The sequence below is a fragment of the Salvelinus fontinalis genome, chromosome 12 (assembly GCF_029448725.1).
Source record: "Salvelinus fontinalis isolate EN_2023a chromosome 12, ASM2944872v1, whole genome shotgun sequence".
Taxonomy (NCBI): Eukaryota; Metazoa; Chordata; class Actinopteri; order Salmoniformes; family Salmonidae; genus Salvelinus; species Salvelinus fontinalis.
This window is the reverse complement of record NC_074676.1, coordinates 1,909,438-1,927,986: the sequence shown is the minus strand read 5'-3', so window position 1 is coordinate 1,927,986 and position 18,549 is coordinate 1,909,438. Positions and strand designations below refer to the sequence as shown.

Here is an 18,549-nt window from a genome sequence, read left to right as displayed (position 1 = left end):
AGCGACAAGATGGACAGGACCTCCACGCTATTGGCGATTATGTGTCCACCAGAACACAGATGACTCCCTATGTCTGATGTGTCTGTGACACATTCATTAACAACTGGATCTGTGGCCAGCCTATACACACGCGGTGTGTAAACATTCCAATTTCCAAGGTAACGTCCTTGATTGATTAAAACGACGTCACAGGCCGCGAGAGTTTGTCATTGTAATGAGTTTGGTAGAGGAAATGTGCCACAACACAAAGGACTAATTATGAACAGGACAGAGAGAGGCAAGGTGAAGGTGTGAGAGTCTGAAATGAGCAGTTATCCTTCAGTTGGATCAGTGGTGTCGAAGTTGGAGTCCTTAATGTTGAAACTGCCATGCCAGCTTGTGATATTAACAAAGAAGTGACTGCAAACCACAAACACAGGTTCTTTTCCCTCGACAGTCATTGCACGCGTGTAAGAACAGAGATAGAACAATAGAATATGTACTGCAATTTCTTTTAGCACGGTACACGACACTCCTCACCTCCGCTACACCAACAAAACCCCCAAAATAACAAAGGTAATGGGGGGGGGACAACGGCGCCGTTTTCCCTACTCCATCTTTAAGACGCGCTTACACACACTAGTATGAATCAGAGTGTTGTTGACTATGCAAGCTTTCAATATGAAAATATATGATAAAAGGAGGAGGAAAAAGTGTTAAAAAAAAGAAAAGGGTAAAGCTTTCGTTTACTATATCTCTGTGTTGGAACCATTCGAACCCAGTAGGGTAGTTTCACGGGAGTCACCTGACTGGATCAGTTTAAGATAAATAAAGGTTCATTTTAGCATCAAAGGTAGAGACCAAGACCCCAGAGCTCATCATCAAGTCACAGATTTTGGCACAAGCACAGAAAAACTTTTCTGAAAATGAAACGATCTTTCTATCTTTCTTTCTTTTCAGTTTTACCAGGAAGACATGTTTTCGTAAATCCTAGTCCGCCTTACAGTTTGTTACCGTCTTGTTGCCGTTTCTATTACCATCTCCTGTTTCCTTCCTCCTGCTAAACTGTTTACCCTCAAGGAACACTCCATTGTTAATTACTGCTAACAACACACACAGTCACACAGTCAGACAGACAAATACGCAGACACACTGCTGTGTCGCCAGAGGGGTTTGTTTAATAATGGAAGCTGGTTGGTTTCCCCTCCTCTCCTGGAGGGTTTGGGCAAGCTGGCAAACTGGAACACCTACTGTACTGAACACAAGACCACCCAGGAGTCTACATCAGCTACCAGATTTAACTTGAGAAACAGGCTTATAGAGGCTTTGATCATGACCCTAAAAAAAACACAGGATGTATTTTAGCCTGGTCCCAGTTTAAGTTGTATAGCCAACAGTTGGCTAGAAAACACAAACTAATCATAATTGTTTAGTTTAATTGTTTAGTTTCACAGGCCTCTATGCTAAATCAGACACCCCAAGTCATTGAGATTCAGGGTTTAGACACAGAGGATACCTTTAAGCCTGGTCCCAGATCTGTGACTCCTATGTTCGGCTTGTAGAGCGTCAAACAGTTCTTGAACCAGGCTATAAATGCCTTTTATTGTGCCCTCAAATGTTGAATTTCACAGGCATTTGGTTCTCTAGCCTCTCTCATCCCAGAGATCATTGACATTCAGGGCTTGTGACAGTGAACGTTACATTGTAGAAAGTAGCATTGAACCAAAGTGAAATCCAATGGCATTGTTGTAGAGACCTTTTGTTTTACAGATGAAAAATGGAACAGAATAGAACATTGATCTCTCAGTGGATAGGGAGAGAGAGATGGTGGGAAGAGAGAGAAAGAAAGAACCGAGAGAGTGATATGGAGAGAGAGAAAGCAAAAGAGGGGGAGAGAGAGAGAGAGACCACACTATTCAGTTTCATGCCACATCCTCCTTCCTCCACTTCCCTCTCTCAGTGAAATTTGACTAATGTCTATTTAATTCACAACACTAACGGATTATCGAAGACATTTCAATGAGTCATTATGGGAAGGATGTATTGTCAAACTGCCGTAGGAGGCGGGTCATGTTGAAGAAAAAGAGAAAAAAGAGGACCGGGAGGAGAGATGAGGAAAACATGCAAATGAAATAAGCCTCTTTTTTTTTCTTTTTCACACACAGATGGAGCACCCTCCACGGGCTCTGCTTATGATTTAATCTGCCTGAAAAGTGAACACAGCATGAGAGCATTTAGGGGGTGACTCGCTTTCTGCACTCTCCTGTCAAATAATGGAACAGATTTAACTGAGTCCAACAGGGACAGAGGAGACAAAAGAGAATATAGGCCCTGTGTGTGTGAGAGGGCGAGAGGAAAAGTGAGCGAGGAGGAGATGGAAAGAGAGCGAGATAGAGAGAGAGATGAGAAAGAGGGAAAAGGAAAGAGAGAGAAGGTGGAGGGGGGGGGGGGGAGGCAAAACCCACTTTTAATTAAGTGTGCAACACATGAAATATAGAACAGTTCACTTGGCTAATCTTGAATGCCCAATATTGGGAGAGGGCACTCTAAATGTGGACTCTATCTGTGTACAAAATAAACGTGGACAGTTTTTAGTTTGTTATTATGCATAGTAAATACAGAGACAAAGAAACAGTGGGAGAGTGAAGATAGGGGAGCAGAGATCTGTATTTACTTATAAAGTGCTAAGAATTATTTGTAATCTCTTTATACTCCTTTTTACTTTTGAACTCTGATCACAGATACATTCCAATGTTTGCACTTGCACTTACAAATGGCAATGCAAACACTGAAATGTTGTGCAGCCTTTGGGACTGTGCTATGAGTCCCCATTATAACTGTAAGGTAACAGTAATGTATCCTAATACATCAGGGATGGGCATTCATTTCAACCCGAGGGCCACAGAGCCGCACAGATCTTTATCCAGACTGTTCATGAAAAGCAATTTGCAGGCCAGGAAAACGGCAGTAATTTGAAAAGGTACAGTATAGGTCCATTATAAATGCGACATACTTTCGATCTAGTTTAAGACATTCAAGAGTGGTCTGGAGTTTTTGTTTAACCTAAAAGAATAATTTCCTTCCAAAGAAACAAAAAACATTTCTATTTATAAATGTTTTACTCAAACGTCCCCCGGGCCGGATTACATGGGCTGTATGTTGCCCACCCCTGAAATAGATACACATGTGCTGCTTTTATAACGCATATCTCTTCAGTACTCTGAGAGAGGCAGGGAGGGTTAGGGCAATCTGAAACATGCACGCACGCACACACACACTTCATTAACTCATCTAAACCAAATAAATATTTATCGACTTGAATAGTAACAAAAACGGGGCAAGTATATGCATAACGCTGCTGTTATGGCAATGATGATGGGTCTTCATTTTTTCTTCTCGAGGAGATGCACTCCAAGTCAGTGCCACGACAACTGTCTCTGTCGCCATGACAACAGAGTTCACTCAGCGAGCGATGGCGCGAGCCAGGCAGGAAGGGGGAGTTGGCCCTGTCACCGCAGAGAGTGACGCCTTGCTCTGATAAAGGATGTGTGAGTGAGATAGTGTGTGTGCGTGTGTGTGTGAGACAAAGGATGTGTGATCCTGTCTCTGAGAGAGAGAGAGAGAGAGAGAGAGAGAGAGAGAGAGAGAGAGAGAGAGAGAGAGAGAGAAAAAGTAACAACATGTACACATCACAAGCAAAACAAGAGTGCAGCATTTGATGTACTCTACTGTACTTTTAATGTATTTACGTCAAAAACATCTACTTTTAATCCATAGAGACAAGAGGAAAGCACATCAAATACATCCATTCTTTCTTATACTGTATGTTATCTTACTACTTATTTAGTCCTCTTTGTCCTGATACATAAGGCTGTCCCACATCATGGGAAGATGGAAAGATGATGCTGCAGTGGATAGCTGCTCCTGACCAATTCTGCTATTTTGTGTTTTTTTTTTAAGGCAGATTTTCACTTTTTTTGTACGTAATGTCTCCGCCATCATTTCCTATGACCGAAAACAGCTTCTGGACATCAGAACAGCGATCACTAATCTCAATTTGGATGAAGATTTCTACTTCAACGACTCAGCAGCTCGGGACATTCTGCTAACCCCCGGAACAGGCCCTGATCCCCAGGACTCAAAAGAGGAAGCAGCGGCGAAAGAGAGGCAAGCGAGGCGGTGTCATGACGAAACTACACCGGCAAGCATGTAGACCACCATTGCCCTCTGTTTTGTTGGCGAACGTGCAGTCACTGGAGAACAAACTGGATGAGCTTCATTTGAGACTGTCCTATCAACGGGACCTGAAATTCTGTATTATCCTATGTTTCTCAGAGTTGTGGCTGAACGAGGACATGGATACACGAACCATCCTTGTTTTTCTATGCATCGTCAAGAACGTACAACAGATTCAGGTAAGGTGAGAGGGGGAGGAGTGTGTCGCTTTGTTAACAACAGCTGTCGCGCGATCTCTGATGTTAAGGACGTTTTTGCTCGCATGAATTTGAATACTTCATGATAAGCTGCAGACCATACTAGCTGTCTACTGTATTTACCACCACAAACCAATGCTGGTACTAAGAACCCACTCAACAAGCTGTATAGGGCCATAAGCAAACAAGAAAATACACATTCAGAGTGGCCAGTGATTTTAATGCAGGAAAACTGAAATCCGTTTTGACTCATTTTTACCAGAATGTCACCTGCTACTATAGGTGACACAACTCTAGATCCCCGTTACTCCACACACAGAAACCCATACAAGGCCCTCCCTCACCTTCCCTTTGACAAATCAGACCATAATTATATCCTCCTGATTTCCTGCTAATAAGCAAAAACTCTAACAGGAAGTATGAGTGACGCACTCATTACGGAAGTGGTCCGACAAAACAGATGCTAAGCTACAGGACTGTTCCGCTAGCACAGACTGGAAAACAGTATGTTCCCGGAGTTATCCGATAACATTGAGGAGTTTACCACACCAGTCACTGGCTTCATTAATAAGTGCATCGACGACATCCCCCCCACAGTGACTGTACGTACATACCCTAACCAGAAGCCATGGATTACAGTCAACATCCGCATTGAGCTAAAGGCTAGACCTTTCAAGTAGCGGGACAATAATCCAGACGCTTATAAGAAATCCTGTTTGTCAAGTGTGCTCCGTCTCCGGCCTCTAGGTCACCAGGCTACTCATTAGGGCTCACACCTGTCACCAGCATTACGCACATTTGCACATAATGACACTCAACTGGACTCCATCACCTCCTTGATTACCTTCCCTTTATATGTCTCTCCCTTTGGTTTATTCCCCAGTCGTCATTGTTTCTGTTTTTTTCATGTCGGTACACTGATTGGGCTTCTTGTTTTGTTCATTTTTTTATTAAATGTATTCACTCCCTGAACTTGCTTCCCGACTCTCAGTGTACATCATTACAGAATTATGACTCAACAAAGGGAAGCATTAGGGAGTGTTTTTTTGGTTTGTTTGTTTTTTGTGTTGGGGGTGATGTCGGGTCCGGGTGTTGGAGCCGGAGCTATCTGGGATACCTCAGCCGGTTTGTAGGCTTCCACGCCTCAGCAGGTTCGATAGGCTCCCGTGCCTCGGCCGAGGCAACGGGGAGGTCTCAGCCAGCTCATCAGGTTCACTCCTCAGCCAGTTCGTCAGGTTTCTGCGCCTCAGCGGAGGTGACTGGTCTGCTACGGATCCCCGGGATCGTCCCTTTGGTTGGCGTCCTGCGTCAGGAGCCGAACGCACCGAGGAGGGGGTACTGTCACGTATGCTCTCTCTCCAGCGCTCTAGGTCGTCATGCTGGCACGTTATGTACGTGTCAGCCATTGTTGCCATTAATTCTAGTTAGTGCTAGTTTGATTACCAGAGGGCATCTTTGAGAAGCATTTGACTGTGTATAATATTGGCTGTACTAGAGAATTTAAAACCTTTTTTGTAAGAACATAATGGGATTGTAATAATGGGATTGATTTGAAGAAATGTAGCTTAATTAATTTGATTCATATTATGGTATTTCTATTCCAAGAAAAAACTAAACCCTCAGGGTTTCCGTTAGGAAAATATGACTACTAAGTGACTGCGAGTGAAGAGCAAAAATAATTCTAACATTTCCACACCCTAATTGTAGGCTTACCAGTGCCCAAACAAAAATGCAGTGAAAATAAAAATCTAATTGATTTATCAAGACCAGTCCCCATGCTTGTCTCAGAGCAGCACGAAACGGTGCTGAAATAGTTGATCACAGCGGGTAGGCTATTGCTTCAAATTCTATTATACCAATTGACGACAATAATGTAAAGTAGGCCAGATAATGCTTAAATAAATCGACTGCTGGTCTTTACTGTATGCTGCACATTTTTACATTTACACTATTCAAGCTATCAACTCACTGATGAATGAAGATGAGCGTTCAGCAAAGGCCATCTGTAATCTGCTGGCATCATGTCACAACTGTCACGTTCTGACCCTAGTTATTGTGTTAATCCTTTGTTTTGTTGGTCAGGACGTGAGCTGGGTGGGCATTCTATGTGCTATGTTTCTATGTTGGGTTTAATGTGTTGCCTGATATGATTCTCAATTAGAGGCAGGTGTTTGACGTTTCCTCTGATTGAGAACCATATTAAGGTACGCTGTTCTCACTGTTTGTTTGTGGGTGATTGTCTTCCGTGTCTGTGTATGTCGCACCACACGGGACTGTTTCGTTTTCGTTCGTGTATGTAGTCTGTTCCTGTTCGTGCGTTCTTCGTGTTTATGTAAGTTCACATGTTCAGGTCTGTCTACTCCGTTTTGTTGTTTTGTAATTTTCCAAGTGTTTTTTCGTGTTCGTCTTCGTCTGTAAATAAATCAGTATGTCTTCACAACCCGCTGCATTTTGGTCTGATCCCTGATCCCTCTTCAGACGAAGAGGAGGAGAGAAACCGTTACAACAACATTAACATCGCTCTAATCACAGTCCGAACATTTACATTTAAGTCATTTAGCAGACGCTCTTATCCAGAGCGACTTACAAATTGGAAAGTTCATACATATTCATCCTGGTCCCCCCGTGGGGAATGAACCCACAACCCTGGCATTACAAGCGCCATGCTCTACCAACTGAGCCACACGGGACCAAGAAGACAGTCGAAGACAGTTGAAGAAACTTGAGTGGACTTATGGAAAGGCTCTGTAAGGCATTTTATATATTATATGTGTCATTGGTTTATTCTCCAGAACATTTTAACCATGTGTGTTCTCTTGTCTTGTACTGTTCTGTAGTTTTCGACCCAATGATTTGTCTGACAAACAAAGAACTTGCCTGCGCTGCAGGCCCAGGCATGGATCAAAGAGACATTCAATGACATCATCAAGAGATATGCTGGACCCTATGTCAGCGAGGTGTTTAATGGGACCACATCGTGTCTATTGTCCTGCTAATAGCCCTTGTGAAAAACAAGTGTTTGAAAACATGTTTTCTCATATCTAAGAGGCTATATAATTATAACGCAGGGTTAATCATAATTGTAATTATCGTTGGATAACAGATCCGCTCTTGGAATTCATTAAGAGGCGGCTTCAATCTTCAATATAATCATTCCTTCAGAAGGTTAAACCCTTGGCCCTCAACCAAAAACACAGCATCTGCTGTGGTAGAAATATGTTATTGAATTCAATGTTTTTTGTTTTTTACTATTTCAAAATGGATATGTTTATAGGCTACTGTGCAGTGTCTTTAATTACAATGCTCCCCCTACCATCCTTCTTGGCAAGAGTCTATTGTCCTGCTAAAAGCCCATCATGAATGGATGGCCTCTTTTGTATTCCAATGTATTGCATGAATGTATTAATTACAGTCATTTACCATTCTCAGAGTGGAAACATTGTTTGCAGAGTTTTCAACATCATTTGGTGGTTACAGTCCTAACACTGAAGTGGGTAGTACCATAGAAAGAAGCTGGCTTGATGAAAACTATGTCAACTGTTCCCTTTTTTTCCCTTTTTTTTTGATAAACAGCTCGTTTTTTAAGGGTAACTGTGTTAAGGGTGGAGTTTGGGGCAGGGGGGCAGAATTGGGGCAGAATCTCTATTAATTTTAATTAGCAGATTAGGGTTTCAGGAGGAACAGAAAATTGTGTGTCATTTCATAAACCATGTGCCATGAAATCGGTACATCGAACATCTCTTCCCAACTATTTTGCAATCTATATGGCACAGCTGTCAATTTTCCTTAAATTAAACTGGTATATATTTTTATTTATCACAATTTTCTTTAACCAATTTTGGTCTTTAATGCAGGGCCGACAGACAAGTTCCTTACTTTTCCCCCTTCCACTTGATAAAGGTTCCAATTGATTACATTTTTTAAATCAATTAGTATATTTGAGTTTAACCACAATATTTGTTGTATTATTTGTTCTGTCTTTTCTGGTGGATTAAACTGAAATTGCAACCAACTTTCTCTGGCTTGTTTAAAAAATAACGATATTTTGGAGATTATTTAGTTTTGAAATAACCGAAAGTGAGCGGTTGTAATCCGAATAAATGGAAAACAGCCATTCTTGAACATGGGGTGAGACATTCTAACCAATTTGTAAATAAAGCCAGTTTGTTATTTAGAAATATTTATTTCTGTTTTTAGAGGGAGAGAAACCAAAATCGCACCGTGCTTATTTTTCGAAAATCGTCAGTCCACATGTCAAGTGTAATTACCCCATTGTATTTACCTAAGTTTTCTCTTAACTCCAGGAACACCGACAGTTTTTTGTTGTTGTTGCCTGATGCAGGACTCTAGTGCCAGAGGAGACTCTCAGACTGAAAACACATCTATTAATTTAAGAAAAGATAGTCAATTTGTGCCACAGGTTAGACTACCGATAGATCAGAGTTCTAACTCCCCCTTGTGATAATGTGGTGCAATGACAGAATGCCACCATCTACCACTAACAGTCGCGGCATAAGATTGTAACTTTTAAAGGAAGAACCACTGTATGCTCGCTTTGAGGCAAGCAACACTGAACCATGCATGAGAACACCAGCTGTTCTGGATGACTGTGTGATCTCACTCTTCTTAGTTGATGTGAGTAAGATCTTTAAAGAGGTCTTCACTGACATTTTAAACCTAAACCCGAACCAGTCTGTAATGCCAACTTATTTCAATCAGACCACCACAGACCCTGTCCCCAAGAACGCCAAGGTAACCTGTCTAAATGACTAATGCCCCGTAGCACACACATCTATAGTGGCAGGTATCGTCATCTGCCCTTGAGCAAGGCAGTTAACCCACTGTTCCTAGGCTGTCAATGTAAATAAGAATTTGTTCTTAACTGACTTGCCTAGTTAAAAAAAGGTTAAATAAAAAACGAAAAAAACAAATATAGCCATGAAATACTTTGAAAGTAATGGCTCACATCAACACCATCATCCCAGACACCCTGGACCCACTCCAATTCACATACCGCCCCAACAGATCCACAGAGGAGGCAATCCCTATTGCACTCCACATTACCCTCACCCACCTAGGCAAAACGAATAACTATGTAAGAATGCTTTTCATTCACTACAGCTCAATATTCAACGCCACACTGCCCTCCAAGCGCAAATCCATACTCAGAACCTCGGGACTGAACATCTCCTTCTGCAACTGGATCGTGGACTTCCTGATGGGCTGCCCCCAGGCGGTGAGGATAGGCAACAACACATCCACCACGCTGACCATCAACACGGAGGCTCCCTAGGGGTACGTGCTTAGTCTCCTCCTGTAGTCCCTGTTCACCCACAACTGAATGGCCAGGCACGACTCCAACACCATCATTAAGTTTGCTGACGACACAACAGTGGTAGGCCTGATCACCGACAACGATGAGTTGGACCGCAGAGTGAAGGAAAAGCAGCCAACAAGTGCTCAGCATATGTGGAAACTCCTTCAAGACTGTTGGAAAAGCATTCCTCATGAAGCTGTTTGAGAGAATGACAAGAGTGTGCAAAGCTGTCATCTGCGCAAAGGGTGGCACTTTGAAGAATCTCTAATATAAAATATATTTAGGTTACTACATGATTCCATATGTGTTATTTCATAGCTTTGATGTGTTAACTACTATTCTACAATGTAGAAAATAGTACAAATAAAGAAAAACCCTTGAATGAGTAGGTGTGTCCAAACTTTTGACTGGTACTGTAAGTATTCAGACCCTTCTCTCAGTACTTATATGAAGCATCTTTGGCAACAATTACAACCTTGAGTCTTCTTGGGTATGGCGCTACAAGCTTGGCACACCTGTATTTGGGGAGTTTCTCTCATTCTTCTCTGCAGATCCTATCAAGCTCTGTCAGGTTGTATGGAGAGCGTCGCTGCTCAGAGACCTGTCTCGAAGCCACTCCTGCTTTGTCTTGGCTGTGTGCTAAGGGTCGTTGTCCTGTTGGAAGGTGAACCTTTGCCCCAGTCCAAGGTGCTGAGCACTCTGGAGCAGGTTTTCATCAAGGACCTCTCTGTACTTTGCTCCATCTTTCCCTCGATCCCGACCTCATGGCTTGGTTTTTGCTCTGACATGCGCCATCAACTGTGGGACCTTATATTGACAGGTCAGTGCCTTTCCAAATCGTGTCCAAGCAATTTAATTTCAGACAGGTGGACTTTAATCAAGTTGTAGAAACATCTCAAAGATGATCAATGGAAACAGGATGCACCTGAGCTCACATCATGAGTATCATAACAAAGGGTCTAAATACTTGTGTAAATAAGGTATTTATTTTAAATTTTTTAAACATTTGCAAATGTTTTCGGATTGTCATTATTGGGTATTGTGTGTAGATTGATGAGGAAAATGTTTTATTTAATCAATTTTAGAACAAGTGTCTGTAACGTAACAACATGTGGAAAAAGTCAAGGGGTCTGAATACTTTCTGAATGCACTGGATATGTAAATAGCTACCGCAATTACCTCATACTCTTGCAGATCGACTTGGTACTGGTACTCCCTGTATATTACTTTTACTCGTTATTGTTATTTGTTATTCACTGTGTACTTATGTCACTATTTAAATTGTTATTTCATTTGTTAACTTTATCTTAACTCTGCATTGTTGGAAAAGGAACCGTAAGTAACCATTTCACTGTTAGTCTACACCTGTTATTTTTTCGAAGCATGTGACAAATACAATTTTATCTGATTTAATTTGTATATTTTATAGAGGTAAGCTTTATGTTTTAATTGACAGTTGTTTTATTGATGTACAATTGTATATTTTCTGCAGCTATTATTCTGAGAGCTCTGGTGAGTAAGATTTCCAATGTACGTGTGTCACGGCCGTCGAATGAAGAGGACCAAAGCGCAGCGTGGTGCGAGTACATATTCCTTTTATTTAGAAATGACGCCGACAAAAACAATAAACAATACAAAACAACCGTGAAGCTTAAGGGCTATGTGCCACAAACAAAGTTAACCTCCCACACTGAAAGGAGGGAAAAGGGCTACCTAAGTATGGTTCCCAATGAGAGACAACGATAGACAGCTGTCCCTGATTGAGAACCATACCCGGCCAAAACATAGAAAACAAAAACATAGAATACCCACCCCAAATCACACCCTGACCAAACCAAATAGAGACATAAAAAGGCTCTCTAAGGTCAGGGCGTGACAACGTGGTCTTTACACATGGCAGATAATAAACTTTAACTTACACTAACAGACTTCTTACCTTACCATCTGGACAATGATCAAAATCAGGGATTGGAACCAAAATATTTTTTACAATTGTTCCTTTCTGAGCAGAACCCCTATTATTTTTATTAATACATTCCGATGTTCCGACCAGGAAATCTAGTTCTGAACCGGTTCAAACCAAAAAAAGTAACGGTTCATACAGTTTTTTACATTTCTTTGGATAAAAGTGTCTGCTTAAATGGCATATATTGTTATTTTTTTTTAGATAAGTGCAGGTGCGAGATGTGATTGAATTTCACAGGTGGGGAGAGAGCAACATAAGGCACAAGGAGGTGGCTTGAAGAGCAGAGCATCATTACATGACGTGAATTGGAATGTGTTTAGGCTATCACTAGCATTATAACTTCACATAATTACAGAATTAAATACTAGACATTAGGAATATTTTTTTTTACTAAAAAGAACAGTCCTGTTCCAGAAGACTAGAGATCACTTTTGTTCCCGCTTCTGTTTCCATTCTTCGGAAAATGTTATTATTTTTTGGTTTTCAGTTCTGTTCCCTGAACCGGTTTCAACCCCTAGTCAAAATTATTACCAATAGTCATAAACCACTACTTCTTAAAGGGGCAATCTGCAGTTGCAACATTTATTTTCAGACTTATAAATTAATGATATGTACCCATTGATTCTTGAAAAATATAACTTATAAATGCCTCATGAGCTTAGTTCAACTGTCACACTCCATGAAAACCCAAAATATAAACTTGTTTTTCTCCAATGTTTGCAAAGTAAATGTAAATATACACTATGTAGCCTCAAAACTATAATTCTGCCATCATGGATGGTCAGTGATGGATAGTGCTGTCAATTAATTTGAAAGTGATTACATTTCTCCTGCCCCATGCCTCAGCTTTTACTGAAACGGGGGAAAACGTTTTGTGAATGTTTCAGATGGGGATTACACTCCAGATTACACCCCAAGCACAAAGATATTTTGTCGGTGTTTTCAGTGTATAGCAGATGTAAAGGATTACCAGATATCACCATTACAGTCCACAGCCTAAAGTCTCTCTGTTTGAGTCACAACTCCTAAACATCCTCCTTTCAAGGTATGGGAGATTTACTGCTGTTCGCCTTTCAGAATATGTAGGGGGGGAATTTGGCCCAAACACATGAGCGCACACACACAGCTCAGTCGGGGTTCCGGAGTGAGCCTGTCAGTCCTGAAGTTTTGTGAACACAGACATGATTTCTCTTTGCTTTTATATCTCCTCCTGGGAGAGAACAGGGGTGGGGCTCACTATGTGGGGTGTGTGTGTTATCAGTGTATGTGTTTCTGATAGAACAGTGCAGTCCCGCTAGGATTAGGATGCTGAGCAGAGGGAGGGGAGGAGAGAAGAGAGGTCTTGAAAAGAATCGCTTACTAATTCCAACTTCCAATTTCACTCGCAAACTCTCAAAGCATTGCTCCCCACACACCGCACAGAGCCGCACACCGTCTGCCTGCCGGAGGATTATGGGGCAATTTCCTGTCTGTGTGGAGAAGGAGAACGTCAGAAATCTGCTGCTCTGAAATAGGATACAAAAATAAAAAGTTAATCTTATTACATGAAATGTATTCCAAATCAAATCCTCCTCAGAGCTACTCGCCCACTCCTCCTCCACAACTGACAGCTGACAGAATACAGTAGCAGCAGTGGGGATTATTTATTTATTCTTTCAATGTTGTATTTGACAGATTGCATCCTTCGTTTCCATCAGTCACCTAGACTCGGTGTGTGTGGGAGTGGGACTATATGGACGTGCTGCTTTGACCCCTACCCCCCACACACACACACACAGACAGGGCCTCAGACAGGGTCTCACGCGTCGCTTCAGCCGATGCTTGGCATTGCGCATGGTGATCTTAGGCTTGTGTGCGGCTGCTCGGCCATGGAAACCCATTTCATGAAGCTCCCAACGAACATATCTTGTGCTGACGTTGCTACCAGAGGCTGTTTGACTTGGTAGTGAGTGTTGCAACCGAGGACAGACAATTTTTACATGCTTCAGCACTCGGTGGTTCCGTTCTGTGAGCTTGTGTGGTTTACCACTTTGCGGCTGAGCCTTTGTTGCTCCTAGACGTTTCTACTTCACAATAACAGCACTTACAGTTGACTTGGGTAGCACTAGCAGGGCAGAAATTTGACGAACTGACTTATTGGAAAGGTGGCATCCTATGACGGTACCACATTGAAAGTCACTGAGCTCTTCAGTGAGGCCATTTCTACTGCCAATGTTTGTCTATGGAGATTACATGGTGGTTTGCTCGATTGTATACCCCTGTCAGCAACGGGTGTGGCTGAAATAGCCAAATCCACTAATTTGAAGGAGTGTCCTATATACATACACGATATACAGTGGGGCAAAAAAGTATTTAGTCAGCCACCAATTGTGCAAGTTCTCCCACTTAAAAAGATGAGAGAGGCCTGTAATTTTCATCATAGGTACACTTCAACTATGACAGACAAAATGAGAAGAAAAAAATCCAGAAAATCACATTGTAGGATTTTTTATGAATTTATTTGCAAATTATGGTGGAAAATAAGTATTTGGTCAATAACAAAAGTTTATCTCAATACTTTGTTATATACCCTTTGTTGGCAATGACAGAGGTCAAACGTTTTCTGTATGTCTTCACAAGGTTTTCACACACTGTTGCTGGTATTTTGGCCCATTCCTCCATGCAGATCTTCTTCTTCTTTAAGAGGCTCCTCTGTCCTCCACTCGTTACCTGTATTAATGGCACCTGTTTGAACTTGTTATCAGTATAAAAGACACCTGTCCACAACCTCAAACAGTCACACTCCAAACTCCACTATGGCCAAGACCAAAGGGCTGTCAAAGGACACCAGAAACAAAATTGTAGACCTGCACCAGGCTGGGAAGACTGAATCTGCAATAGGTAAGCAGCTTGGTTTGAAGAAATCAACTGTGGGAGCAATTATTAGGAAATGGAAGATTAGGAAAAAAATTTTTTTTGTTATTTGTAACTTATTTTGTACATAATGTCTCTGCAACCGTATCTTACGGCAAAAAAAGAGCTTCTGGATATCAGGACAGCGACCACCCACCTCGGATAGACAAAGACTTTTTCTTCAACAAGCAGGACACACAGGACATACTCCAAACACCTGACAAGTTCAACATCCCAGTTATTGGCAAGAGGAAAAGACCAGGTACAAAGGACACAGAGCGGGATACCTCGTAAGGTTCCGCAGAAGGCGAGTGGGAAAGCTGCCGTTACCGTCAATATTACTCGCCAACGTGCAATCATTGGACAATAAATTAGACGATCACGAATATCCTACCAACGTGACATCAAAAACTGTAATATCCTATGTTTCACAGAATCGTGGCTGAATGACTACATGGATATTCAGCTAGCAGGGATATACGCTGCACCAGCTAGATAGAACAGAACACTCCGGTAAGACGGGGGACGGGGAAGGGGGACGGGGACGGGGACGGGGGACGGGGGGGGCGGTCTGTGCATATTTGTAAACAACAGCTGGTGCACGAAATCTAAGGAAGTCTCTAGATTTTGCTCGCCTGAAGTAGAGTATATTGTGATGAATTGCAGGCCACACTACCTGCCTAGAGAGTTTTCAGCTATACTTTTCATGGATGTTTATTTACCACCACAGACAAATGCTGGCACTAAGACCGCACTCAGACAGCTGTATAAGGAAATGAGCAAACAGGAAACCCCTCACCCACAAGTGGCGCTCCTACAGGCCAGAGACTTTAATGCAGGGAAACTTAAATCAGTTCTACCTAATTTCTATGAACATGTTAAATGTGCAACCAGAGGGAAAAAAATTGTCGCTAGTGCGAGATGAGACAAGGATATCCCTGCCGGCCAAACCCTCCCCTAACCCGGACGACGCTAGGCCAATTGTGTGCCGCCCCATGGGCCTCCCGGTCGCGGCCGTTTGCGACATTGCCTGGACTCGAACCAAGAATCTCTAGTGATCTCTACAGCTAGCACTGCAATGCAGTGTCTTAGACCACTGTGCCACTCGGGAGGCCATGCATAGTCACTTTAAGAATACATTCATGTACATACTACCTCAATTGGCCCGGCCAACCAGTGCTCCCACACATTGGCTAACCGGGCTATCTGCATTGTGTCCCGCCACCCACCACCCGCCAACCCCTCTTTTACGCTACCGCTACTCTCTGTTCATCATATATGCATAGTCACTTTAACCATATCTACATGTACATACTACCTCAATCAGCCCGACTAACCGGTGTCTGTATATAGCCACGCTACTGTTATTTTTCACTGTCTTTTTACTGTTGTTTTTCTTTCTTTACTTACCTACTGTTCACCTAATACCTTTTTTGCACGTAACAAATAAACTTTGACTTTATATGATTTTTTTTTTCTCATTTGGAGAGGATCAGGTTAGAGAGGATCAGGTTAGAGAGGATCAGGTTAGAGAGGATCAGGTTAGAGAGGCTCAGGTTGGAGAGGCTCGGGTTAGAGAGGATCAGGTTAGAGAGGATCAGGTTGGAGAGGATCAGGTTGGAGAGGCTCAGGTTGGAGAGGCTCAGGTTGGAGAGGATCAGGTTGGAGAGGATCAGGTTGGAGAGGATCAGGTTGGAGAGGATCAGGTTAGAGAGGATCAGGTTGGAGAGGCTCAGGTTGGAGAGGATCTGGTTAGAGAGGATCTGGTTAGAGAGGATCAGGTTGGAGAGGATCAGGTTAGAGAGGATCAGGTTAGAGAGGATCAGGTTGGAGAGGATCAGGTTGGAGAGGATCAGGTTGGAGAGGATCAGGTTGGAGAGGATCAGGTTGGAGAGGATCAGGTTGGAGAGGATCAGGTTAGAGAGGATCAGGTTAGAGAGGATCAGGTTGGAGAGGATCAGGTTGGAGAGGATCAGGTTGGAGAGGATCAGGTTGGAGAGGATCAGGTTGGAGAGGATCAGATTGGAGAGGATCAGGTTGGAGAGGCTCAGGTTGGAGAGGCTCAGGTTGGAGAGAATCAGGTTGGAGAGAATCAGAGAGCTAGCTTATGGTGTCAGAGGCAATCTGCGTGTGTAACAACAGTGTGTAACAATCTTGAGACCATTAGCAAAATAGTAAAGAGGGGGAGGGAAAGGGAGGGGGAGAGGGGCTGGAGAAAGAGAGAAAGGAAGAGAGCAGGATAGAAAGAGTCAGTGGAGGGAGAAGGTGAAATTAGCAGAGGGAGAGAAGATTCTGAATCGAGGAGTGTGACAGAGGCGAGTGGTACAAAGAGAGAAAGTAGGAGAAGGAGAGAATGTGGAGGTGGGATGTTCTAAAGGTAAAGTTTTCCTACATGGCTTCTGTGCCAGCCCAGGCATGTGTACTCAGTTAGTGGGCGTGAAGATGGAAAGTGCCAGGGGGCACACAATCATACAATCCTATTTAGTCCTATAAACCCTGTGCCAAACTCTGTGCTGTTGTGCTGTCTCGTGTAAGCTCTGTGCCAAACCCTGCGCTGCGTTGATGTCCTTTGTGTTCTAATCTAAGACAGTTCTCCCTTCTCATTGTATCTCAAGGCCTTCTAAAGGGTTTATTCCTGTGAATTCCTCTAAGCACTGTTTGAAAAGCGCCAACTCTTGTCACAAAGCCTTAAACCCTGCACAAACCTCTTTCTCCATTTCCCTTTTCTCACTCTGCTCTCGTCCTGTATCAATGTTTTTCCATACACTCTCTCTCTGTTTTGCCTCTCTCCTCTCCTCCCCCTCCCTTTCCCCATCTCTCCCTCTCCCTTCTTTATCTGTCTTCCTCTCCTTTCTCAGTGAGACAGTGGAGAGCGGGCTGGTCCTAATCTAAGCCAGATGAGTTAGAAAAACACAGGCGTCCTCCACAGAGGTTTCTCTCCCCATTAACCACACACATGCACACAGACCAGCGGAGGCTGGTGCTGAGATTTATAGGAGGATGTGCTCATTGTAATGGCTGGAATGGTATAAATGGAATGGAGTCAAACATACGGTTTTATATGATGGATTTATAATGGATCCCAATTGAGGACACTGACATCTTCTAGTCTAGCGTGTCACTGTGGCCTAGCTTTTGGCAGGGCTATGGCCACTGATCAAGCACTGAACTGCAGTTCCTTCATTCCAAATGGCACCTCAGGGCTCAGGTCAAAAGTAGTGCACTAGGAAATAGGGGGCCATTTGGGCCGTAGTGCTAGTCTGTCCTGTCACTGTGGCCTAGCTATGGAATCTGGTCACAAGTAGTGTACTATAAAAAGGGAATAGGGGGCCATTTGCGCCGTTCTGCTAGTCTGTCCTGTCACTGTGCCCTGGCTATGGAATCTGGTTATAATTAGTATACTATAAAAAGGCAATAGGGGGCCATTTGGGCCGTACTGTTAGTCTGTCCTGTCACTCTGGCCCAGCTATGGAATCTGGTCAAAAGTAGTGTACTGTAAAGGGAATATGGGGCTATTTGGGACACACTACTAGTCTGTCCTGTCACTGTGGCCCAGCTATGGAATCTGGTCAAAAGTAGTGTACTATAAAGGGAATATAGGGCCATTTGGGACACACTACTAGTCTGTCCTGTCACTCTGGCCCAGCTATGGAATCTGGTCAAAAGTAGTGTACTGTAAAGGGAATATGGGGCTATTTGGGACACACTACTAGACTGTCCTGTCACTGTGGCCCAGCTATGGAATCTGGTCAAAAGTAGTGTACTATAAAGGGAATATAGGGCCATTTGGGACACACTACTAGTCTGTCCTGTCACTGTGGCCAAGCTATGGAATCTGGTCAAAAGTAGTGTACTGTAAAGGGAATATGGGGCTATTTGGGACACACTACTAGTCTGTCCTGTCACTGTGGCCCAGCTATGGCATCTGGTCAAAAGCAGTGTACTATAAAGGGAATAGGGTG

The 18,549-nt window shown here is 43.0% G+C and overlaps 1 non-coding gene across 1 annotated transcript; it reads right to left on the bottom strand.

Annotated features, from left to right (window-relative positions):
* Positions 1-7,027: 7,027 nt before the first annotated feature.
* On the bottom strand, positions 7,028-7,104 carry trnat-ugu (transfer RNA threonine (anticodon UGU)). The gene has a single exon. It is a non-coding gene; the product is annotated as a tRNA-Thr (tRNA).
* Between the last annotated feature and the right edge of the window lie 11,445 nt (positions 7,105-18,549).